The following is a 27,522-nucleotide window of genomic DNA, read 5'->3' on the forward strand; positions in this document are numbered from 1 at the left end:
GATGACATATCCGTGATAGAACAGAAATTGTATTTTATATTAAAGCTAATTATGAATATACATATTGTAAATGCACGAGATGTTTTCTGTTATATTGTGTAAGGAATATAAAAAGCAAGGCAAGAAGTAAGAAAGTTTTTAGGTCTAAAGCAAGCAGGTTTCCTCACGATGTTTTACTACACCGCTTGCTATGTTAAATGCTCATATAGAAAAAAGTCCATTGGTCAGTCGGTATGATTTTATGTACAAGTAATAGGACAGTATTTGTATGAAAAGCTTGAAAACCGCATCGTGTTTGGAACTAAACGAAAGCACGCACATGCATTGTTGGAATATATATGGATATCTATAAATTGTAGTGTAGTGTTGGCCTAGTGGCTTCAGCGTCCGACTCTCATCCCTGAGGTCGTAGGTTCAATCCCCGGCTGTGCACCAATGGATTTTCTTTCTATGTGCGCATTTAACATTAGCTTGTTCGGTGAAGCAAAACATCGTGAGGAAACCGGCTTGCCTTATACCCAAATAGTCGAAGGCGTGCGTCAGGCATAGAAGGCTCACCTACCTGCCTATTAGTTTAACAAATGATCATGAAACAGATACAGAAATCTGAGGCCAAGACTTAAAAAGGTTGTAGCGCCATTGATTTATTTATTTTTTTATCTATAAATTGTATGAAAAGTTTTAGTAAAAACTTAGACCATCGTATTAACGTAGGCAATATACCAATTTTCTTTGCTATGCTAGTTCATAGTAGAGATTAAGCACCAAGTATAATTATCGTGTCAATGTTTGAATATCTATAGGTACCTAAAATTATATGAAAGTATACGTTCTATAAAAACTTAGTCGTTGTTATTTAAGTCCATCTTCAAACTCAAACATCTGAAAACTCTTCCCCACCTATTGACAAAAGATTAATATTCCCCAATGTCTAGTTGACAGTGGAGATAAAGACCTTAGTTTATTTTTTGTATCCATGTTGGAATATCTAAACCTGTGTTAGTATTGTTTTTAAACTTAATACTCTTATTTTATTTGTTACTAATCGTTGTCCATTTTCTAAGCTCACCACGCAAGATTTTCTTCAGTTATTGACAAAAGATTCTGATTCCCCAATCCCTAGTTCAGTTCTATTCTCAATCCCCATGTCAACTGCATATAAATTATATTTATAATTCGCGTACGCTATATTTTTTTGTCACACCAAAGTTATACTTATTCGAATTCTTCGCGAAAATCAATATTAAAAAAAACAACAATTAAGTGTCTCTTTGATAACTAATCCGCTATTTTATTGTTAAGCTAAAAAATACTAATTTGTAACATTGGTTACCAAAATGGTCATATATTGTAGAATAGATAGTAACATATACTGTAGATATAGTATTATGTATAAATACTATTAAAACAGTTCAAAAACGTTTTCTTAGAAAGCTTTGCAATCGTCTACATTTTCGTGGTCTATAGCAAAGGTACGAGGCTCGTTTGGACAACTTCAAGTTAGATACTCTAAAACTCCGACGTGATTTCATTGACCTAGTTTATTTGTATAAAATATTTAACATAAATACTTATAATAACCCTCTTTCTAAATTCTCCTTTCTTTGTAAACCTAGAGTTACTGGAACTAAAAGTCCTTTGTAACCTATTGCTCACGTATCTGCTACTTTTAATGGTCCAGTGCTATCTCGCTCTTACAACTTGATTACTAACATTGATGAAAATACGTATTGATATATTTGCCGTAACTTTGTTGATGTTCTTATATTGTCATGCTCTTAATGAGATTTAAGCTTTCATTTAGTATCACTTATTATGTTATTTTGTGGTTGCTTGTTTATTTATTTCCCTTGCTACCTTGCTTATGTTCTAATATAATTTATGTATATGTGTATGTACATATGTTAAAATTTGTGATGTCACATTTACTAGTATAATTCTAAGCTTACACGTTTTAGAACATACAAATAAATATGATGTAGTTAATACACACGTAGAATAAAGAAACTTACATTATGAATTAAAGCTAAAATCGATTTAAGCACGGATCCTACACCGATAATTTATAATCACAAGTAAGGTGTGAACTATGAAACTTGAACATTAATTACTTCGACAAGGCTTGCATTTTCTCACCCGTATACAAAGTGGCCAGATTGAGATACACTCATTACATTTAATTGAGGATCGCTGACGGCTGGATTATGCTTTCTAATATCTTGTACTTGCGCTAAGCGATAATATTACAGATATTTATACTCGAAAAGTAAGACAAATATTTTATTTATAGGTTATGGTCTTCCTATATGGACGACTACTTTTCCAATGGCTATATATATATAAATTACTTAAAGATGTCATATGGAACATGGTGTAATGGTTGCAGCTCCTTACAATTATTTTGTAAAACAAAAAACTTGGCGATTTAAAAGAGCGGCGGAGATTTTATTACCAGTTCTTCTTGATCTACGTCTTTGATTTAAGAACTGGCAGTAAATGTGAAAGTATTTAATATGTATTTCTTTACCTAAATGAATATATGAGTTTGAATTTTAATAGACAAAAACTGATGGACTCGCAGGACGCAAGAGACCTCGGCAGAACCGCGCTGCCGCCTACCGACTAGGTGGACTGGCGACATTGTCAAGTAGGTGGTCTTCCAGTGGATACACAGAAGCCAGTGTAGGGCATACTGAGGAAATCAGGAAGAGGTCTACCTCCAGAAATAGACCAAATAAAGAGGCTGTTGATGATGATTGTATTCCTATTTATAGGGATAAACAATAAGAGTATGTGCAATTATTCAATCAATTACCATCCAAAATTCGCAATATAAGCGCGTTTATCAAATTCAAAAGGGCATTAAAGATACATGTCGAAGTATCGTATTAAGTTTCTCATGAAAATTAAACACAATTTTGTAATAAGAAATAAAGTTCTTTAAACATTATTTTATTTTTGAACAAATAACTAAACACTATAGAAATTTTAACTAACTTGTAAAAGGTAGGTGATAAAGAATAATCGTTGTTGAATTGTACAATACTGGACAAAAATCTTATTGTAAATCTAAACTATTATGGAATCAACTTGAACGCACAAAAAAATTAACATCCGTTTATTATATTGATATAAATATCAGAATTTTGTAGCTAATATATGTATATATGAATTTTATTACAGTTTTACATAACATCATACTAAACTTTTTTTATTATTTAAAGAATCTCTTCTCATTTGCGTATAATACATATTTTGAAGTAAGTTAAAGTTACCATAGATAAATTAAATACCATACTATTAACTGTCCCGTTTTGTATTTTACGAGGTATAAAAATATTTAATAACTAAATATACACTAAACAACTATTAAAATACTCTTCATTCGATACTTGATAATACATGATCACTAATGCCTTGATCCATTACGCCTGATTGATGATTCGGCGCTCTTTGACAGTAAAGGCTAGGTATATGAACCTATTTCACTTCCTGTTAACATAAAGATGTTGGACCTAATTAGAGTAAGTAAATGATGGTAAGAACAACCATTATTTTATTACAAGCGAAGTGCTTCAAACGTATAAAAATGTTTTACGAATAAAAAAAGGCCCAAAGAATTTTCGTGATGTAATTTAAAGAATTGCGCACGCAAGAACATATTTGTAATGTAATTAATTATATCTAATATATACTATATGTACGTTGATAAAATAAATAATAACGTACTAGACTAAACCGAACATAAAAGCCAAGAAAATAAAAAGCAATCATCCACTTGTTTCTGGAATCCCCAAACGAGTGTTATACCGTTTTAGGCGCAACAGGAATAGTAGCTTCCTAAGCTAAATTAGTAATACATTCAACAATCACTATTCTCCAAAAATAGGCTGTCTTTGACACCTCAAATAACGAATAACGTGCTGGAGATACAGTACTCCTACATCGAACCACTAGACCACAGAACACAGTCGATACATAGACTACAATTATTATAAAGAGGGACGTGTGTGGCTTTTTTATTGAGGGTCAAGACCGCACTGACTATACACCGGCTGTACGCTGTTCAAGGTTTAATCAAAATTTTCAACATTACAATTATTAACAACTTCGCTGACCTAACCTAACCTAAAGTTCGTTGAGTTCATATGAATATTTGTTTTTATCCCTTTCTAATTGAACTGCCTTTCAAAGTACACAATTATTTTACGTCAATATTACAGCTCAATGTAAACGTCTAGTAAGCAAACAATAGTACATTCTTCATATATCCTATTGTTATGCCATATCCTTCAAATACTAGGGGTAGACAAACCCTATAGGAAAATACTTTAGACGAAAGACAAAATTCAAAATCATTTATTCATATAGGTAACACAATGTACACATATGAACGTCAAAAACAGAAATGTATATAAAATGCTTCTAATTTTACATTTACTACCAGTTCTCAAATCAAGCATACAATCAATCAACACATAATAATAGACAAAACATTAAATTAAAACAAATGTGATGCCCTTATGCAATTTAAGATGTGCGTATTTATTATCTTAAGGATTTTAAATTTATAAATAGGCACTTCTCTCTCGTCTTAACATCCCGTGTCTACTATATCGTAGTGGAAACGGGTTATTTACACTGCCTTGACAAAAACAAGAACATAAAATTCAGTAATAAATCTAAACGCGACAGGCTGCTCCATAAATTATAACTTCCACGCAATTCGTACTAAAAGCGAGATAAACTATGCAGAGAGTACAGAAAAAAGGAGAAAGTGATACTCGCCGTAATCCCATCTATGAGTATGAAGATCAGGAGAAAATAGGAGAAGAATTGCCCATCTCCTACCTTTTATGAAGTAGTTGCAAGAAGGTTTTGATTTGATTTTCTGTAGGTGTACATATATCAATTTTAGATACTGCTGACTCCGCACACTTCGCGCGGCCTAACAGCCTGTATAGTTATGTAACTCAAGCTAATACATATTAGCTGAACTTAATTTAAGATTTTATGAAAATAATACAATATATAACCTTATAGCGTTTGACATAACATTGACAGAATGCGTGCTGCAAATATCTTCAAAGAGGATGTTAGAAAAATGAATATAGTTTATAACATTATGGTTCAATTGGAGTTATTATATTGATAAAATACATATATAATAATTACAGTCGCTAATTGTTTGTGGCATTAATCTTGAAAATCCATGTTTTTCACATGGCCGCCGCCGTTTTATGTCGCCTGTTCCCATGTCGGAATACCAACAAAACTATTTATATACGCAAGAAAAACAAACAAAGAATGTTATATATCATAAAGTAGTAATTTTTTTGGAGTAGACACCCCTTATCACTTAGGAACATTGTGACACAAGAATTTTATATATATAGAGATGATGTCCTGAGGAAACTTCACTTCAATCCGAATATTGTCATTGAAGAGCCACACATATGTACTTAAACGTTCAGCTGCATTTATTATTCTTTCTTCATTAAAAATATTTATTCGAAGCCTATCTCCATGAACCACAAGATGACCTATGATAATCAACTTTTACCTGTGATTATAACTAATTTTAAATTAAACACTTAAGTCGTCACTTAAATTGAAAGACAGCAATGACTTTAAAATAATCAAACAAGAATGAATTGTTTATTGATTGACTAACAAAAGCACTTAATTCTAAAACGGAATAACACGTTAGCCTAAAATTATTCAGTACGCGGTTGTTTTAAGACTGTTCTCTTAATACGTATAACTATTAGTAACCATATTATGCATTTTTAAACTTTGTTTAATAAAAATTACAAGACGTAATCGACGGAGCATGTATCGCGGTCACGGGTTTAGGATCGGGTCTTTCTGCCGCGCACCACCACTATGTGGAACCAGCTGCCAACTGGTTTCTAAACCATATCGAAGAAAAGATACTTCAAGGAAAAAGCGTACCAACTAAACAGAAGCAGAAAGCAGAAACATACAAAGGCGCTGGAAATATTAGTTGAAATCAGTTAGTTTTTTTGTTAATTTGGAGATTTATTTATTTCTTGGAGATTCATTTGCCTTTGAAGTTATTAAATAATAATAAAAATGGCAGCTCGGACAGAATTTGTCATATTCTTTTTAACTGTCAAAATTAATAATATCGTATTAACGTTTACGGTAAGAGGCATCAGCCACAGAAGCGATGGCGTTACCTATAGTTTAATAGCGCGATTTTATCTACGTTCGCACTCGAACTACGAATTTTTTACTTACGAGCCAGTAACACGGTCATGCAGTTAGCAGAACGCCGGTGTAATTATAAATAAAAATTGCTGACAATTGATGTTGCAATGTATTGTTTATTACAAATCAAGATGTGTCACTCAGTTAAACTATGCCTCCGGCGACGGAGATTGACTTATTGACAGCTCTCACAGTGCTATTAAACGATCAATTCGTTATTTTTTTATAGCACATAGCATAACTAAATTTGAGAAGCCATTCAAGATATTTAATAGTCTGTGTAAACTTTAATTCTGATATATAGTGTTTATTTTAAAACGATAACTTTTTTTTACATTTTCCAGCCAGTAGTATTAATATTGTTACGAGCTAGGGGATCGGATAGAAAATGCCGTAGATTTCTTCAAGGGTTTATTTCTTGAAAAATCAATGAGGAATTTATGGGCACAAAATTAATTGCAGAGATTCACTAATAACACACAAAAACACAGTCACTAAATACTTCACTTATGCACACTTCACACAGTACTTTATCACTTATATTCACTTTATTCGCACTTTATCGCTTCGGTGTTTCTCTCGTGTAATCGCATTCAAAACTAAGTGACTAGTCGCGTTTCGGCTCGCTTATATATCCCTGGGAATAATTCTAAACAATATTCGAGAACTTTCTAGGCGGGCTTGCTACTGAGTAGCGTTTGCACAATTCTAGAACGTTCGCACTCTTTTTCTCTTTCGCACGTTGCTCCGTCCTTCTCGTACGGCGTTCTAGAGTGCTCGTCTAGTTTCGAGAAAGTTCTGATCTTCTCTCTCTCTCTCTCGTATCATTTCCTCCTTGTCTCACACCTAGAAAGTTCGGTCTAGAATATTCCTTAACCAAAGGGGTATAACTAGGCCTGAAAACGCCTGAAAACGGGTCTCCTGAAAACTGCACTACTCGACTACACATGTTCTGAAACCGACTGAAAAAAGGTTTCAGCTTCCTGAAAACTAGGGTAACATTATGAAAATTACAATTTTCTAATATGTGATTGACCCTCTCCTGAAACGGTCAGAAATCATATTACAGCTTGCTGAAAAGTTCTCTAACTAGTGGAAAAATCTAGAAACATTGCAGTCGACCCGTCTTCGTAACACTACCCCTTCCTTAGACATGCTCGTCCCGAGCATCATTACATCCTTTATAGGGAGCCAATCGATTTATGTGAACGACTTTCGGTTTGCTCCTTAAACCACCCACTTTCTTTATGCGATAGGTAACGTCATTTATCTTCGTGACTATCGTGTATGGACCGTCCCAGTCAGCTTGAAGCTTTGGTGATTTGCCTTTTCGTTTTGTTGGGTTATGGAGCCATACTTGCGAGCCTTCTTTAAATTCTATATGATTCGTCTTTCTGTCATACCTAATCTTCGCAGTCTCACTTATTTTGCTTTGTGATGCTCGTACGTGTTCATGGATTTCATCCAGTTTATTACGCAGATCCGCAGCATATTCTGTAACACTCTCCGGTGTGTCAGGTGGTCGCCCAGTTACAATATCCGCTGGTAATCTAAGTTGTCTCCCAAACATGGCTAAAGCAGGAGTAACATTCGTGGTTTCATGAACCGCAGACCGGTATGACATTAAAAATAATGGAATATACTTGTCCCAGTCTTTTTGATGATTGTCCACCAGTTTTGCCAAGTGCCTTTCCAAAGTTTGATTGAAGCGTTCCACCATTCCATCTGACTGTGGGTGATATGGAGTAGTCCGCGTCTTATGAATTCCCATTAATCGGCATAATTCTTGAAATAGTAGAGACTCAAAATTTCTTCCCTGATCACTGTGCATTTCCAAGGGTACTCCAAATCTAGAGAATACGTCATTTACAAGTATCTCAGCTACTGTAACTGCCTCTTGATTGGGAATAGGGAATACTTCGGGCCACTTCGTAAAATAGTCCATAACAACCATGATGTACTTATTTCCTTTTTCTGTTAACGGAAATGGTCCAGCTATGTCAACTGCTATCCTCTCCCATGGAGCTCCAACATTGTATTTCTTCATACTCGCTCTAGTTCTCGACTGTGGGCCTTTAACAGCTGCACAAGCTTTACATTTTCGAATCCAGTCTTCTACATCTTCGCGGCAATGTATCCAATAAAATCTCTCTTTAATTTTCAAAAGAGTCCTTTTTACACCTAAGTGTCCGCCTGATGAGCCGTCATGAAACATTTCCAATATGTTGCGAATCTTGGATCTTGGCACAACTAACTGTAGATGAGATGCATCCCCACGAGCGTTTTCCCATTTACGACATAACACCCCATTATGAAGAACTAAGCTATCCCATTGAGCCCAGTAACTCTTGGTCGTGGTGCTAGTAGATGCAACATCATTCCATCGCGGCTTTATAGCTGAAGTTTTCATCCAGTCCAGAATTGGTTTAATGTCAGAGTCTTGTTGTTGCTCTTCTTGAATTAATTTACCACACCAATCTGGACTAATGGTATCCGTTCTTAGTATCCTCACATGTGCAACCTCTCTACCTTCGTGTCTTGTACAATGTTTACAGTCTTCTTCACATGGCCTACGAGACAATGGATCTGCGTTCCCGTGCGCTCTACCCTTGCGATGTTCAGTAGCAAAGTCATACTCTTGCAATTGATCGATCCATCGAGCCACTTGTCCTTCTGGGTTCTTGAACTGAAGTAGCCATTTTAATGCAGCATGATCTGTTCTAAGACGGAACTTGCGACCTAGTAAGTATTTACTGAAATGCTGCAGCGTCTTCACAACAGCCAGTAGTTCCCTCCGAGTGACACAATAGTTTCGTTCTGGTTTCGATAACGACTTGCTGAAGTAGGCTATTACTTCCTCGCGATCACCTTTTACCTGTGATAGTACACCTCCGATGCCAATTACACTGGCATCTGTATCTACCACATATTCGCCATCATGGTCCGGGTAGCCTAGTATCGGAGTCTCACATAGTCGGTTCTTGAGCTCATTAAATGCAATTTCACACTCTCCATCCCATGTGAATTTCCTCTTCTCTTCAGTGAGTTTGTGAAGAGGTTTTGCAATATCCGCGAAATTTTTCACGAATCTTCGGTAGTAAGAACATAAACCTAAGAAAGCACGGACTTCAGTTTTATCTTTAGGTACTGGCCATTCCTTCACCGCAACTATCTTCTCGGGATCTGTTCGAACTCCGTCCTGCGATATAATGTGACCCAAGTAGCTCACTTCTCTTTTGAAAAATAAACATTTCTTTGGACTTAATTTCAGGTTGGCTTTATGAAGTCTGGTGAGCACCCGTTGCAGATTCCGTATGTGATCTTCAAAATTTCTCCCAATGATGACTACATCATCCAAGTACACTAAGCAGACTTGTCCTATCAGTCCTGACAGTACTTTCTCCATTAGTCTTTCAAAGGTAGCAGGCGCATTGCAAAGCCCAAACGGCATAACTTTAAACTGCCATAGTCCTTTTCCAGTTGAGAACGCTGTCTTCTCTTTATGAATTGGGTCTATCTCCACCTGCCAGTACCCACTTTTCAAGTCTAAAGTTGTAAACCATTTTGCCCCACTTAAGGTATCCAAGGTGTCATCTATTCTAGGTAAGGGGTAACTGTCCTTCTTTGTGATATCGTTAAGACGACGGTAGTCGACGCAGAACCTTAAACTGTTATCCTTTTTCTTGACTAAAACTACTGGAGAGCACCAAGAGCTAGAAGATGATTCGATGACATTATGGTTTGACATTTCCGTAATCATCTTGTCTATATTTTTTTCATATGCGACAGGTACTCGTCGCGGTCGCAAACGTATCGGTCTTTCGGTTCCAGTCTCAATTCGATGTTTAACGACACCTGTCCTTCCTAGATCTCCATCGTGTGTAGCAAACATGTCTGAAAATGACTTCAATAGTTCCTTTGCTTTCAACATTTCTCCTTTCGACAAGGATTCCTTACAGCCCTCTAATACTTCTTCAACTAGATCTCGTTGTTTACTGACTGTACTATTTTCAGTGATGGATCTATAGACGTCATACCCACCCTGCAATGTATTACCTTTTAGAGAAACTACCTCATCTCTACACTTGAACGTACCGTTCTCCAAGTCAATCTTACAGTTGTAATGCTTCATGAAGTCTAAACCGATAATACAGTCATCCACGATGTCAGCAATAACCACCTTATGTCTGTATGATCTTCCCCCAATCTTGAAGGTAGCGATACCTTCCCCTCGAACGGTTATGTGCTGACCAGTAGCTGTAAGGAGCTGTACATTTCCACCAGAAAGGCTTTTGTAAAATGACTTCAGAAGTTGGTATCTAATTACTGTCCGGGAAGCTCCAGTATCAAGGGTTAACTCACACCTACATCCGTTAACTTCTCCATCGATAACAATGGTATTCCCATCCTGAGTTTGAGTGATCATAACTTTTCGGTCCTTCCTTACAGAACCGGCCAGCACCCGCCCCTTGGTCCTGGCTTCTACTCGTTTCCCTGCCGCTGTTCAGCGGCAGTCACACCCGCTGCTTCCGGTTCCCCACGTCTAGTCTTTATTTCGCCTCTGAGATATTTTTTAGGGCATGAAAACCTCATATGTCCTATTTCCCCACAGAGGTAACAGGTGGGTCCACGTTGGGAACTTGGTTTTTCCGTGACAGCCCTGATGCGGTTAGGTCGATGATCCTTGCAAAATGCTTCCACCTCCAACGCATGGGCAAGAGCATCCTTAAGGTCCTTATTGTGACCAAGGTTCACAGCCATTCGAATTTCACGGTCTCGAATACCGTCGACAAAAGCTTGAACCAACATCTTGTCTGCAACATCTGGTGAGGATGCGTAGGCCTTCCTTACCAGCTTCTCTATTTCAAGTCCCCATTTTTGCAAACTTTCATTTGTCTGTTGTATTCTATCCTTCAATTGCGCCCTATAAACGTGCTCTAAATGTGCGTCTCCATACCGTGATTCCAGGGCATCTAGCAGTTGCTTCAACGTCACCTTACCTTTCTTGGTATCTAATATGGAGAGGGCTTCGTCTCGCAGTCCCAGAATAAGGGCGGTAACAGCTTGGTCGTCAGTCCACCCGTTTGACTCTGCTACAGTCTCAAACATCTTCATCTACATCTTGCCTGCAGCTTGTACGCGCCCCAAGAAGATGTACCATCAAAGGGAGGCACTTTCAGATATCCAGGTGGTGCAACAGTCGTGACAACACCAGTGGTCTTCAGGCATTGGATTTCATTTTCTATTCCAAGGATACGTTTATCCTGCTTGGATAGCTTACAATCCATATCAGATTCCAAATTCTCGATTTTTTTATCTACCTGTACTTTCAGGTCACAAAGTTTTTCTCCGATACTGCGAGCCTGTTCCTCCATCATCTGATGAGCCTGCTCCTCTTGACGTCGTGCCTGCTCCTCTATCATGCGACGTGTCTGAGCCTGTTCTTCCATCACTTGGCGTGTATGTTCTTCTTGACGGCGTGCCTGGTCTTCCATTATTTGTCGTGCCTGTTCTTCTTGACGGCGTGTCTGTTCTTCAATCATTTGGCGTGCCTGTTCTTCCTGACGGCGTGCCTGGTCTTCCATCATTTGCTGCAGAGCAAGGAGGATGTTGCCATCGTTACTTTCACCCATCCCGCGGTTTGCATCGAAACTTTGTCGCCGGGCGGCGTCGCGTGCTGATTGCGCCCTTGTCTGCACTCCCTCCGCAGCTGGAGACTCTGCCACAGACTCCTCTTGATTCTCCCTTGGAGTAATTGGCATGTTTCTATCCCACTTCTGACACCAAAATGTTACGAGCTAGGGGATCGGATAGAAAATGCCGTAGATTTCTTCAAGGGTTTATTTCTTGAAAAATCAATGAGGAATTTATGGGCACAAAATTAATTGCAGAGATTCACTAATAACACACAAAAACACAGTCACTAAATACTTCACTTATGCACACTTCACACAGTACTTTATCACTTATATTCACTTTATTCGCACTTTATCGCTTCGGTGTTTCTCTCGTGTAATCGCATTCAAAACTAAGTGACTAGTCGCGTTTCGGCTCGCTTATATATCCCTGGGAATAATTCTAAACAATATTCGAGAACTTTCTAGGCGGGCTTGCTACTGAGTAGCGTTTGCACAATTCTAGAACGTTCGCACTCTTTTTCTCTTTCGCACGTTGCTCCGTCCTTCTCGTACGGCGTTCTAGAGTGCTCGTCTAGTTTCGAGAAAGTTCTGATCTTCTCTCTCTCTCTCTCGTATCATTTCCTCCTTGTCTCACACCTAGAAAGTTCGGTCTAGAATATTCCTTAACCAAAGGGGTATAACTAGGCCTGAAAACGCCTGAAAACGGGTCTCCTGAAAACTGCACTACTCGACTACACATGTTCTGAAACCGACTGAAAAAAGGTTTCAGCTTCCTGAAAACTAGGGTAACATTATGAAAATTACAATTTTCTAATATGTGATTGACCCTCTCCTGAAACGGTCAGAAATCATATTACAGCTTGCTGAAAAGTTCTCTAACTAGTGGAAAAATCTAGAAACATTGCAGTCGACCCGTCTTCGTAACAATATTCAAAGTAGACTGTTTAGGTCCATAATAAGAGAGATATTAAAGTATTTTGACAGTGTAATATTCTATGATATAAGTCATTTGGTAGATAAAAGTTGGGTTATCAATGTGATAAAATTGTAAAGCATGAAACAAAATTGTTATAAATAAACTTTAATCACGTAAATATTTATAATATTCGTACATTGTTGATTAATTTTTTTTAAATCTGGCGTTGACAGTTGACAGCTGATTTGAAAGTATGAAGACGCTTTCTGCTAAATGCATGACAACATGATTTTCATAAAATGTTCTTCTAAATTCATGTAGACGTTATAGAGATAAAATAAATATACTAAACACATGGTCAGTACAAAGGATGTTACAGACATTTTGGAATGTATGTTGTGTCGGTCTCACACCACTTTCGTTTTCAAAATACCAGTTCATCGGGATTATATCAATAAGTTCTTTATTAGGCTTACAATCTGGTTCTAGTGCTGTGGTAAGCAAGTGTTTTGCTACTGTGAAAGTTAACAAGCGACGCCTACGCTTTTTACAAAGGCTTCGGTATTAAACACATGAAACCATGGCTTCAATTACTCTATCTTAATGGTAACTTTTGAAGGCTTCTGCGTGTAAAGCCTTTTAATGCCTTCCTTAAGGTTTTTGTTGGGAATTTTTATCAAGGGTTGTTTTTTACTATTTCGAGAAGTGGAAACCAATCCAACCAATTATATTTTGCGTTCGATCGGAACTAGTGTTCAGTGCTCGGGGCTTCTAAATAATTACTTTTCCCGGGAATCAAATCTAGGAGCTAAGCCAAAGAGATGACGTCCCAATATTTAGGTTCTTTATAAAATAGCAATATATATATAAATACACGTTTAAAAGTTTGTCATATTAGCAATTAATTATATGTAATAAATAATAATTATATTTTTTATAAAAAAGTCTTGCCAGTACGTACTTATCATCTTTTTGGATGGATATTTAGAATGATTAAATTTTAATGATCGTCATAAGTATACATTATGTTAAAAAATAAATCAGTGGCATCATAACATCATTAGGTCTGGGCCTCAGAATTCTGAATCTGTTTCATGGGGATTTTTAAATCTAATAGGCAAGTAGGTGATCAGCCTCCAGTGCCTGACACACGCCGTCGACTTTTTGGGCTTTAGACGGTTTTCTCACAATGTTTTCCTTCCCGGGGCTTTATGTTAAATGCGCACATTGAAATAATGACAGCACACACTGGCTGGTGCACAGCCGGGGATCGAACCTCCGACCTCAGGGATGAGAGTCACATGCTGAAGCCAGTGGGCCAACACTGCCCATTGTTAACTACACCAAAAAAATCATATTTTGTTTAACAACTGAAAGGAAACAATCTTTTCGATCTATTGAAATCTTACTTAAACCCAACTTAACAAACGACTCAAAGTCGCTGTATTTACATATTCTTCAATATATGAATGCATTTTCTCCACTTAGGTTTAATCCGTATTATTACTGATTGCGTGCGTACGCGCACCAATTTTATGTGCAATTTCTAAGTTGTCACATGCTATCATAGTGGCAAGGAGGTATAATCTTGGGAAACTCAATTGGTGCTCAAGGAAGAAAGTAATAACGGCTTATAACGATATTTTTTATCCTGTATAAAACTTTTTTGACGCTTTATATGAAGCTTTCTTATGATCGAGTTACCAGGAAACGATTGCTGGTAGCCAATGAGACTGTTGCGCATGAATATTTCCTTATTTAAAAATTTCACAAATAAATAAACTGTTTATAATTATAGTTAAAAATGTATGCAGATAAATTAGAGGCAAAATAATCTTAAAGGATTTAAAATATTGGCGCGACAGAAACATACTTGTAGCTGTCTATGGCCTGAATTTAATTCCCGGCGAAAAAAATCACTGTTTCGGTTTATCGGAATGTAATACTGATATTTGTATGGCCCTCTCCTTTAACACGATCTTAACCGCCTTAATGAAACTTCTAATGAAATACAAACTACGTTTAAGTTACTATTTTTACAAAGAAGGTCTAAAAAATAATTTCTAAGTTCATTCACCTTATAAGTATGATATAACGCGATAATACATAATATTACATTAAAGGACATAATAATTTTCTATAAACAAGAAAATATCATTAATCAATAAACCGGCTTCAGAATGAGAATCCAATAAGAATCTTAATCAAAAAGCCAGCAAAAACCCTATCTGTGCATAAATAGCAAACTAAGCTAAGTAACTAGCTGATTTATCTTCTATCAAATGATCATCAAGAGAACCGTTACATAGATTTCATTATCTGTGGTGCAAAAAATGACCTTTCAACCGCATTCTACTCTGTAGAGACATTTGACAAGACAACTATTGAAATACAATTAGGATATCGGATTAAAAATAATTTATATTATTCTCTTAGCAGACAATTTACTTTTATTGTGTTTCAGAGACAAATTTAAGCGCGAACCAACTTCTACTATCCGTTCGCTGTCAGCTGTCAAATGGGATTTAGACAGAGTTAGAGTCAGTTAACAGATTACTTATGCCTTTCCTCAATAATAAAGAAAACATTTAGTATTGTGTTTTTACTAAAGGTTAAGAAGGGAATTTAATTATAGCACACGGTGCGACTGTGCGTGCGTAGCGCTAAACTTCAAAATAAATTGTGTGACATATACATAGATATTTATTATAGTGATGTTATAAATTCCGAAGAACGCTTTGATCCGTTGCAATCACGTTAGCTATTTCCTCATCACAGACTATCATTGCTATTACAGACTATCATCTAGAGAAAAAACTACGCGTGACACATGCCGCGTGCCTCAAATCGTCAATCTTCAGAAATATATTTTATTTTCTTCAACTTTAGGTTTCTTTTTCTGTGACAAATGTGTGTCGCGTGTAATGGCTATGCAGTTTAGTATGGTGATAATAGTGATCATTCAAGTATGTTACTTATGTTGGTCATTTGATGCTAGATTATATTTCTTCCTGATTTCGTAAAGTATTTCAGGAACGGGTGACTTTAACGGTTTTATATAACTAGCCTATCTGTATGAGCAGTGTTGCTTGCTTGAGCCTACCTATCGAACCTACGATTGTTCGATCCCCGACTGTGCACCAATGGTCTTTCTCTCTATGTGAAACTTTCGCTTGAATGGTGAAGAAAACCGGCCTGCCTTAGACCCAAAGAGTCGACGGCCTGTGTCAGGCACAGGAGGCCGATCACCTGTTTTACTATTAGATTGTCAGAAATTATCATGAAACAAATTTAGAGATCTGAGACCGAAAATGGTTGTAGCGCCACTAGTTTATTTATTTTATTTTATCCTGGCTGTATATAGCATGTGTCGCCAATGTTCGTGGTCAACATATGGAATATAATAAGCTGCGATGCGAGAGTTTATTTCGAGGTTTTAGGCCAAGAAACCAATGGTATGGTATGGTATGGTTGATGGACACAGTTTACCTTTAAGCCGTACGTTGTGCGCCCTGGCTAACTAGGCCGGCCTAGCTCCTTCACAGAAGTCTCTGCCAAGAAAGTATTCTACTTGGATTAAAAACTAAAATACTTAGTACGGATCTTGAGAGAATTTTGAAGATTAAAATTATCAAGCAGTATGTAAGATGCGTAATTTCACTATTATTAAAGAATTTGAATGGTTTCTATAAGTATACTTCAATATACGTAAACACTATTTTATAGTTCTTAACCAACATACTAATAATAATTAATAAAACAAAATTAAATTTTAAAAAAGTCCCTGTGGCAGTGTACCACTAACACTGGCAGCATTGCACTTGAAAATAGTTCTTTTTAAAGCCCTTATATAAATGAATTTATACAAGCACTGATGCGAGATAAATTATCTCAATGTTGCCTTAAATGTCGACGAGATTCCACGCTTTGAATAAACGCTTACGTACGGTTATAAGAGTAAATAAGCCTCTTAGTTCACGAATAATGATAAATGTTTAGCACTGTTTAGACTATTTGAAATTAAACTAGGCAAATATTTAAATCAAGTATAGCTAATAGAATTTTTTTTTTATTTGAGCATCCATTATGGGTGTTAATTAACGTCCAATAATTTTTTGGGCGGTGCTTCAACGTTGCACCAATAGATATTTATTTTTTTAAGTTCACCACATCATATATAATGCTATATCTATAGTATATTTTAAAAAATACGCTACATATGGTAAACATAAAAACAAAGGAAAATAATAAGAGGTCAATAAAAATATTACACTTCCTATTTTAGATTTTTATTTGTACTTAACAATAAGCAAAGAATTACTAGTAAATAAGTGGATTAGTTATCAGAGGCACATAACAATGATTTTTTTTAAAATAAATAAGCGTACTATATTTGCGGTGAATTCGAATGAAAGGCGCCTGAACTCCTAGGTTGCTATTTGCAGACGGAATTTGGAAAACTGCTAATTTTCAATCTCAAGGGAAACAATGTTAATGTTATTTAAGAGAACAGTCACATTCTGTATTTTGAAGTAGCACTTGCTAATACATCGTTAGCTGAGATGAGAAAATTCGAGTAAAATCTCCGACTTTAATTGACGATTCGAGTTTGAACTATTCCGACATGAATAGTTCTTAAATCAGATTTTGTGGTACGCGAAAAGCAAAGCGGTTGTGAAAACCCAAGTTTCTAAAATCACGTAGGTATGTTATTTATAGCTTTAGACTTTTAAGCCGATCTTCCACCACCAACTAAACTAAGTTAGTTTAGCCTAGCTCGCATCCTTGGGTAGAATGCCTGGCGAAGCCCGAGAGCCCATCCTTAGGGCGTGTGAAGGTCTGAGATGTTTTTAGTGGGTGGGTTCTCGCTACCCCTCGAACTACTACTCGGATTTGAGTGTAAACCCAGTCCCCGTATCCTTGGCGCGGGTCTGCGTAAGCGCATTTTCACCTCATTTTAAAAAAAGCTTAGCTTAGATTTTCATACATCCAGCGCAAACTATGCCAGCTAAGTTACGTAAAATAGCTTAGCTAAGCCGAAATAACTGAGTTATGTGTGCCGATCCGTATCTACGTGAGCCAAACTAAGCGCCTCTCAGTCCCTTGCCTTACCCCTCTGGCGTCTGTCGCTAGTGTTCTAACGTTATCTTTCTTCTGGCTATACAGCTTTTCGATGATTAGTATCAATATTAGCGTGTCTTGCCAATCATTGTAATTAACTTATCAAACTGTTCTCTAGATACACGATAGTACATCTTAAAATTTTCGTCGTCTAGCTCGTTAAACAAAGTGTTAAACTCGCTACTTGTTTTCCAGGATTGAATGTGTTTAGTTATCCAGTATCTGTGTTTGAGGTTTTTCTTTATCAATATCCTATGACGATTGTAATTCTCCTCTGAACATTTAGCATAGTCTCTTCTTCCATCACGTCCGGATAACTCAACGGTCTAGCACAAACTAACTAACACTAACATAGTTTTAGCTTATTCTTTGATGGACGGACAACTTTAGTTTAGATTACTTTAATTTTCACTTAGTTTAGTTGGCGATAGACGATAGGTTTCAGACCTTTAAAATATGTTTTTTTTTGTATGGGTCACGATGTTACCCAGATATCGAGTCAGTAGTTTGTCCCTTTCAACCTTTTTGTATATATTAGGTATTCTATCTTTGGCTATATGTTAGTATAATTGTTTTTTGTTGTACATAATATATGTTAGATGTAGGATTACGAAATAAATAAACAGCGATAGAAGAAAACACTTTAAAGATGATGGAAGAAGAAAGCACTGGACTAGTACTGCAGCCGGAAACCGATCCTAAGCTTATGCATGGACTCTAGACAGATCGCGTTCTAAATGTATGTACATATATTGAAATGAGCATAATGTATCAAGACTATCTTCGCCACTATCATCTGTCAAATTCAAGCCATTTGTAAGATGTAATGGTAAAACTAGACAGGAACAGAGTTTGAATCAAAATATACCATCTGGAAATTGATATATTAAGATAAATTATTGAATGTATGAAAATGAATTTCTGTTAAATGTTTTTAGTATTTTCACAATTTGTCCCTGTCATATATTTTTTCGAGTAACACGTTTGCGTTACTTTCAAGGCATTGGTACGTTCTTAAAGTTAATCCCTAAAAATACATTAACTAAGTTTTGGTTGCAACTAGCAATCGCTATTCCATATAAGGATTTAAAAAACACCGCTTAATAAATCATATGTATTATTTATTTATTATTTAATCATATATATTTTATGTATTTCTCATGACACAAATAATATAATTAACATCGCTAAAGTTTTATAAAAGTAAATATGTATAGAGTGATAATTGTTTGAGCCGTCTACAAATCACAGATTAAAAATATAATAATATAATAAATTAAATTTAACTCACCTACTTCATGACATCACGGCTCTTAGAAACTTCGAAGTGGCTGGAAGAAAAAAGTTATTGTTAGTGACAAGAAACTCGCAGTTGTACTTATATTTTTTAGCACGCGACTTTGTTCTTTATGTATAATTCAGCTGCAATTGAAATGTTTAGTTAAACTTTTAATTAAGCAATTTACGCGCGATAAACTCATTTATACAGGGAAAATAAAATAATGATTATATTATGTATTAGTTTTATATTTTGACATTGTCGTAATGTATGTATTACAAACAAATATCTTGAAATAGCAGTATGAGGAGTCTAATATGTACTATTATTTTTAAAATTATTTTCCTAGTGGCTTGGGCGTGCAAATCTCATCCTTGATTCCTTGTCGATCCCATCCTGGTCGTAGGTGCTATCCGCTTCGCATGAAATGAGTTTCTGCGTGCGCTTTAAGAGTCGCTCGAATCGAACATTGTAAGGAAATCCTTAGATCTAAACATTGACGGAGCGTGTCAGGCACAGAAGGTTGATCACTTACTTGTCTATTAATAAATACTTCCATATTCCTGTATACCAGACTCGTAATCGTGCTTTGTCGTCGTCCTCACGTCAACACCAACTATGCAAAAATCAGAGTTTTGTATCGCGCAGCCCGGACTTTCAACGACCACAATTAAGTTTTGACTTGTTTAAGCTGTTGCGGAATATGCTTAGGGAGTATGAAGAATATCCCTAAATCACCTGCTTCATGAACACACTAATCTATGTAAACGTGAGTTTACAAAATCACACTGGATAAGTGAATTAGGTTTTGCTTACATAATCTATTACAATATTTTACTGATTTATTCCTTCTGTAAATGTTTCAACCTTTTTATAAACATGTATTCCATATTTGGCTTAATCTTTAGTAATTGTTTTTTGTTATATATAATTTATGTTAGTGATTAGAACATGAATAAATAAAAATATGATCAGGAAACCGGTACAGAAATCTGAGGCCCAGAGATACAAGGTTGTAGCGCCCGTGGTCTTTTTTAATTATAACTTAAGATAATTCTTAGAGACAATTGAAAAAATATATCAGATTATCTTTTTAAAGTAGTATTTGTGTTAGAAACATACAATATACGTACCGACTACGCGTCCACGAGATATGTTATCACAACTCTTTGATTTCCTATTAATGTAAATGTAACAAAGGTTACTTAACAAATAATGTATGCGTATAGTTCATTCACTTAAGGTGTAATTATTGCGAGGGTGATCAAAGGTTCATGAAGTATGGTAATTTGTTCGCCTTTATCTCGTACTGAATAAAGGCGATATTATGAGTGCGATATGGTATGATGGTCAGCGCTGAAGCGTGGAACATGCCTGCGTTACATGGCTTTCTTCTTAGTTTTTTGAGGCGGAAATGATTTAATTGAATCAACTGTGTAGGTTAATGATCCATTCTTATGTAGCTAATATTAAATTTGTTTTAGTATGTCTACAACAATAATACGTAGTCTAGCCATAAATACTGTTTCAATTGAAAATTAACAAAATATTACATTTGAATTTGGAATCTGTCATTTTATATAATTGTTCATTGAGTTTTCTCATTTTGGCGCCATTACATTGTACAATATTTTGCGATATTAAAATGGAGTAGGTATGGAGCCATGCAATTTTTAAAACTCTTAATACGCTTGAAAATTTGGAGTCCCTAACACAATCCGTACGATTGGCAATGAAGATTTTTCCCATGGATAGAGTGCGTGCTTCTGTTGATAACTTGCCTCAACGTTTAAAGGACTGAACCAATGGAGACCACTTTGAATAAGCTTTTTATGTTTTAATTTGTTTTATATTTATGTATTAAAGTAATACACTGTAAAAGCATTATTTGTAAAAGAAAATATATTTTTTTTTGTTTCAGTATTTATGGCAAGACTATAAACAGGAAATATTTGATTGTTTGTTTATATTGCATAGGCTCCAAAACTACCGAACCGATTTGAAAAATTATTTCACCAATTAAAAACTTCATTTCCCTTATTTACACAGGCTGTAGAATATTTTCAAAAAATTTATCCATTCGTATAAAAACTTCGATACTGTAACCCAAGGTGTGAAAAAATACCTAAGTGTAGTCAATAAAGCAAATTTATGTCCTAGAGTTTTATAGAAGACATATCTAAATAGTGATACAATATGTATATTAGATATTTAACAAAATAAATGTAATAGATGGAAGACGGAAAGACGGAACTGAATGCTAGTATGTAAATAATAAAGAAATGTTACAGACATAGAAGACGATGAATCTATAATAAATGGAACAGATGCGTGATCTTAGATCATAGATCTCATACTTCTTTATTTTTTACTATAAATATAAACAATTTTAAAATGGGCGATCATCACCTACCATACATAACATACTTTATTACATAAAAACATAACATTCTTATATCGTCAAAATAAGCCCTTTTAATGCCAATGCGCAAGCAATGCCTCTCAACTCGGAACGATTAATATTTTGCCCAAGAACTAACCCAGAAACTCCAAATAGTACGCATTCCTATTATCTGTTAAACGCAGATTAATTTTGATATTTTCTTTTTGTATGGCTTATTTGACAGCTCTGCCTGTCAAATGGTCATAACATTTCGAGATAGAACAATTAGCTTGCGCCTCAACTCGAACCTTAATTTAGTATGACTAGGTGGTTTAATAAACAACTACCAAGTCCCATTCCCACAGTCCTGACAACCGCAGACGGTTTCACTAGAGGGCGCCATGCCACGCTAATTTACTATAATAAGCATGCGAACCGCGTAATAACGATTTATGTACGTAAATATATCTGTCACTTGTCGTTCACGAAAATATATTAGATTTTAAGATAAGAGGTAACTTTTAAAATAGGACAATACAGCCGATAACAATAGTACGGGCATTAACCAAAACTGAAGACCATTCGTGATTTGTTAAAAGAATTCACGAAACCATTAGACTTGGAGAAATAAATATAAAGATAAGCTTTACTACCGATAAAAAACCTCATACGAACGTAGAGTTCGATGCGCTGGACACAATACCAGAATACTGTATCTCGGAGTAGCGAAGGTAATGCAGATTGTCGTGAATATATCTCGATAAGTTCCCATAATAGATAGAATAGTTACCAGATAAGAGCTCAAAATTGGATCTACACCTAATACTTCTTCTGCTGAACTTCGGCAAATGTATGATAAATATGTTGTTCTGTGGTAATTTCTTGGCTATTATTGGGCATTTAATTTGTACAATGTCAACATTTGCAAGTTTCATAGTACAGACGTCGAAGCAGAATACGAAATTTCAGCTGTCACCTCGGCGTTTTTAAGGCAATTATTGCCGCGCACTACCGCTATGTGGTGAACCAGCTGCCCACTGACTTAGAGAGCGTACCAATTTTTAAAAGGCCGGCAACGCACTCGCGAGCCTTCTGGCATTGAGAGTGGCCATGGGCGGTATCATTTAACATCAGGTGAGTTCTATTAAAAAAACAGTATTTTAGTACCTCGGAAAAATATTCTCTATATTCTAAACTTTAGTCGCGGACATTGGCTTTCAAAATTTAAATAGTCTTTGGAGCGTTTATTTGTGAGGTGAAAGTGTGAATGCACAAACAAATACTTAGAATTAATTATGCAAACTGTGTGTAGACAGTTTGCCGCCATTGCGACGTGGTTGCACATTAGTGTTGCCAGTTTAACAAACATTTTGCCAGGACTTATTTTAATGTGTCAAAGTCAACTGTCAACTTTTGAAACACCACATTGTGAATTCTTAAAATGGTTTATATTGTGTTGTTAAGCTCTCGCGAGGTAGTTAACTTAGTTTTTATGGAAAAGTTAAGATTTAACTGTAAATATTTTATTTTATTTGTGAGCAAAAAATGCACGTACATTAAATTATTGTGTTAAATTTGTTTATACAGTTAGGAATGTTGACTTTTGTAGAGTTGCAACATAGCAGATGATTTTAATTTAAATCGGCTATGAGACTTTTGTTAATAAACATTTTAATTCAAACATTGTCAAAAACAGGAGGGTGACGTACCTCATAAGTAGCATAAAATTTTGCCTGCCAAAGTTTATGTATGTATACAGATTTATATATAAAACTTTTCTGAGATAAAAATATTTTTAACTTTTTGCGTTTTTTTGTAATTTTGGTGCATATGTCAGTATTATTTTATAGCACCATAGATGAAGTTTCTAAATACTGGTAGGTTTGCATTTCTCCTTTGTTTTCAGACTATTTCGAAAATATTATGATGTCAAGAGTCTGTTTCTAAATGGATATATGGAGTTCCCTTAATTTTGATGTTAGGCTATCTACTAAACACGAGAAAATTACGACCTCGGCTTGAACGCACATAAATGAGGATAATTCTGGAGTAGTTGTCGGGCGGGACATGCCAATCCCACCAGACCAAAGTTTAAGCAAATAAAGTCCCTTTTCGGGAAAGAGAAAATTTGAAACTCCCCTGCTGCCTTTTCGGCCACAGAATCTGATCACGAGCCTGATAGGCAGGGAACATGAAGGGATCCCATGTACTCAGTCGCTGTTAATAGGTTTCATACATTTCAAAGAAGCAATGGTCAAACCAAAAACGTTCCAGTTAATAATAAAGCGATTGGACTCGATTAACTAAGGAATCATAAAAGCATAACGAATCGTATAAAATGGCTAGTTACAGGATCGCATGTTACAGCCACCAGCCACCGTTATCCGGCTGACCGTTACCGAATATATAGTAACGAAGTATGATGTCTGTGCATCCAACATCTTTGATTTACTTTTCAACGTCTTAGATTTTGTTAGGACTTACAGTAGTTATAGATTCTCTCTAGCTCTTCTACTTTTTTCTAGAACGGGGGGGGGACAAACGGATGCTAAGTGATACCGCCCATGAATACTTTCTGAAGGGTATCACACTCAATGCCAGAGGGTTCGCGCTCTTCCCACCCTTTGGGGATTTGGTACCCTCTTTTACAATATATAAAGTTTTTAGGTGAGTAGACCCCTGTGCGTCACAAATTGCTGAAAACTTACAGCTATTTTCAGACTGTTTTCATCTGTGCTGACAACTAGTTTATAATTCGACCCAGAGCTAAGAGAGGTCTACTTCTCTTCCTTAAATCTATCGTTTGACTTGAGATACCGATTTTTGAATTAATTAAATGGGTGGGCTGAAAAGCCTGACATATAGATGGCACTAGTATTAAACGAATATGATTTTTGTTAGTCAGACGCGTGTATAAATTTGACGACTGTCGTTCGATACAAGTAGTTCACAAAATTCACAAAATAATAATTAAAAAAAATAACGAAGTATAGTATTTTGAGTGAATGAACTTTTATTTGATTAAACATTGTATAAAAAGGGATTTCGTGTGTTAATTATTCTGATCTTGTTGAAGTTATTCGAACAGTACAGTCATTCATAGATAGTTCAAAACAGACTTTACAATAGATGTTTTATATATTACCAATAGCAATAGCATGTTTTATATATTACCAATTTAGTTTTCTTTAGAAAACAGGTCCAGCAAATAATTACAGAAAATAAACCAGGGTTTTTATTATTTCATAATAATAGGAAATATTAAAGAAAACTTCGTAGACGAAGTTGCGGGCGTCAGCTCGTCACAGCATATGGATCCAAATATAACGGCGCGCGCGTTTAATTTTTATAGTAATTTAAATATCACCGGTGTTGCGCAAACTTGGTCTAAATTGAGGCAGATTCACTTTTCTAAATCGGTAAAGTTCATTGACTGTGAAAAATAGGGAAATTATTTGATGAGACAATCGAATGTGATTATTTCTAAGACTAACTGTACTAACAGTAGTCGGTTTGTGATTCGTTCGTTTCAGCCTGTGGACGTTGTTGGATATACTGTTGGATATACGCATCTCCTCTAAATTTCCCTCGGTTTCCCGCTCTGTTCATCCAATGTGGAATGCATTCCACTCCACCCTCTAGGTATACTTAGTAGGAGGCCGTTCAACACTTCGCCGACTGGTCTTCGGCCTCTATTCCAGGTTATTTTTACCCCATCGTTAATTCGTTCTTCGGGCGATGTGCCGAATGTTTCTGATTAGGTAACCTGGCTTTTAGCGATAAATTTTTGTGTATTATTAGGCTTTGCCTAGCCTAGTAGCTTTATTTTTCACTGTACTACACTCCACACTATACTACATACCAGAGATATACTCAAACGCCTCTGCATCAAAATTTTGCCGTTTTTACTTAAATTCGATCTTTAGCATTGTCCAAATAACTATTTGAAATAATAGAAACGTTGCCTGCATAATACGGAAATATCTGCCAATACGGAAATGCCTTGTTAACAATAAACTTTAAACATTGCAAAAGATATTTAAACAGACAATGAAAATATTTTATATTATTTTCTTTAATTTTGTGTCTCCGACAATTTCCCCAGTGTCGATTAACTATTAATTCTCTTTTATAAGCGATACCTCATTCGGTAAAACATACTTTTTTACGTGGAGCAATTCAATTCAAACAAAAGAGTTTTTCATCTACTTTTAATTTATTTCGATTTTATAATCTCTATACACACTTGAAGAATTTGTGCGTCACATCGTCGCTTAATGAATTTTCGCAATACGCTTAGCAGCCAATAGAGGTGTCGCTACTACCGTTACTGGTGACGGCACCGCCTTAGGGCGTCACCCTCACCGTTAAACCAGTAATGAGATCAAATTGTTTGTATAAGATTTTTCTTTATCTTAAATTTTAATGCGGAAATAAATTGGCATACAATTGAGCAGTCCAACGATATTTAATACATAATATGAGAACGTCAAAAACCCTCAAAGCGGTGTTGGCCTTGTGGCTTGAGTATTTGACAATCCTGAGTTGGTAGGTCTTAGCCCTAACAGCCCAGAATTTTTCATGAAAATAACACGTTCGAACGGTGAAGGAAAACAAAAGCTTGCCTTTTATCCAAAAACGGCGTGTGTCAGGCAAAAGTTATTGGAAATGTCACGAAACAGATATAGGTGTCTGAGACCAAAACCAAGGCTATTTGTATCGCTGTGTTGTTGTTGCATTTGTAAATAATAGTAACGAGTTCCCAATACATGGTTGATTGCACGAACAATGCACAATCATGTACATAATATTGTACTTATCAGCACTTATATCGAGGGCTCTTGTTTTTATTACTGTGGGAACAGACCGGAACAATCTTCGGAAGTGTTCGCGTTGCCTTGAAAAAGTGTATTAGTTTTCTCATGTAAGGGAAAATAATAAACTTCATTCGATATACAAATATATAGGGAATTCAGTCATTTTTCTTTTAATTTAGTACAGGGAGCAAACAGACCGTAGGCTCACAGGGTGTTTAGTGACACCGCCGCCCATGGTCATTTACAATGCCAGAGGGCTTGCGAGTAGGGTCCCGACTTTTTAAGAATTGGTACGCTCCTTTCTTGATGGACCCTAAGTCGAATTGGTTCAAGTTGATAGTCATAAAGCGCAGGGTTGCCCCAAAATACGAAGAGATATCATTGTAGAACAATATTGTCGTACAGACATTGGTCACACTTAACGCTTAGTCTCTAAATAGGTTGACAAAAATGTTGCAATTAGCGAAAAATAACCGGTACTAACCAAGGGTTTTGTTGTATCACAATCATGGTATCACTTAACATCAGATGAGCCTCCAACCCGTTTGCCCCTTGTTCTAGAAAAAAACATTTTTTTAGACGACCCCATGAGACGTTTTCATCGTGAAAATGTTTTATGTTTGAAGCTATTTGAATTTTATAGATATTTCTCTCTATAAAAAAATCTCGATTCTTTTGTATATATTTCTTTATAATCCACAACCTTTTTAAATATTAAATTAATTTAATTGTTGATGTGTGTGTGTGGGAATGTTTGTGCGTTTTTATATTGGATAAGTCCTTATTGTATATATCTACATCTAGAGGATATGAAACAGCTTAGTATGACGAGCTCACATAAGGAATATTAAAAATTATATAAATAAATAATTAAAAATAATTTTATTTTATTTAAAAAAAAATATTTTTTTTAGACATTTTCGTTTTCAATTGACTATTTAAATTGTTAATTATTGAAATAAAACACCAGCCCTATCACAGTTTGTTACCAATGACTTTAATTTTAGGTGCATATTCAGTAAGGGGTAAACAATTTTTTATATTTTAGTGATTTTACCTACAGTCGGACATTTTAACACTTTTTGTGTTTTTAGAAATTTCCATTTCTTAAATATAACGCTTAGTTTTTGCCT

At 35.7% G+C, this 27,522-nt stretch overlaps 1 protein-coding gene across 2 annotated transcripts in view; it reads right to left on the reverse strand.

Moving 5' to 3' along the window:
* LOC123713533 overlaps positions 1-27,522 on the reverse strand; it is a 67,341-nt gene that overhangs the window by 37,873 nt on the left and 1,946 nt on the right. The window contains exon 2 of one of the 2 annotated variants that reach the window (XM_045667246.1): positions 19,206-19,241. The gene's annotated coding sequence lies outside the window, so the exon portion shown is untranslated. Of the gene's footprint in view, positions 1-19,201; positions 19,242-27,522 lie in introns of both variants that reach the window. The other variant, XM_045667245.1, reaches the window with a different exon arrangement.

The sequence above is a fragment of the Pieris brassicae genome, chromosome 8 (assembly GCF_905147105.1).
Source record: "Pieris brassicae chromosome 8, ilPieBrab1.1, whole genome shotgun sequence".
Lineage (NCBI taxonomy): Eukaryota > Metazoa > Arthropoda > Insecta > Lepidoptera > Pieridae > Pieris > Pieris brassicae.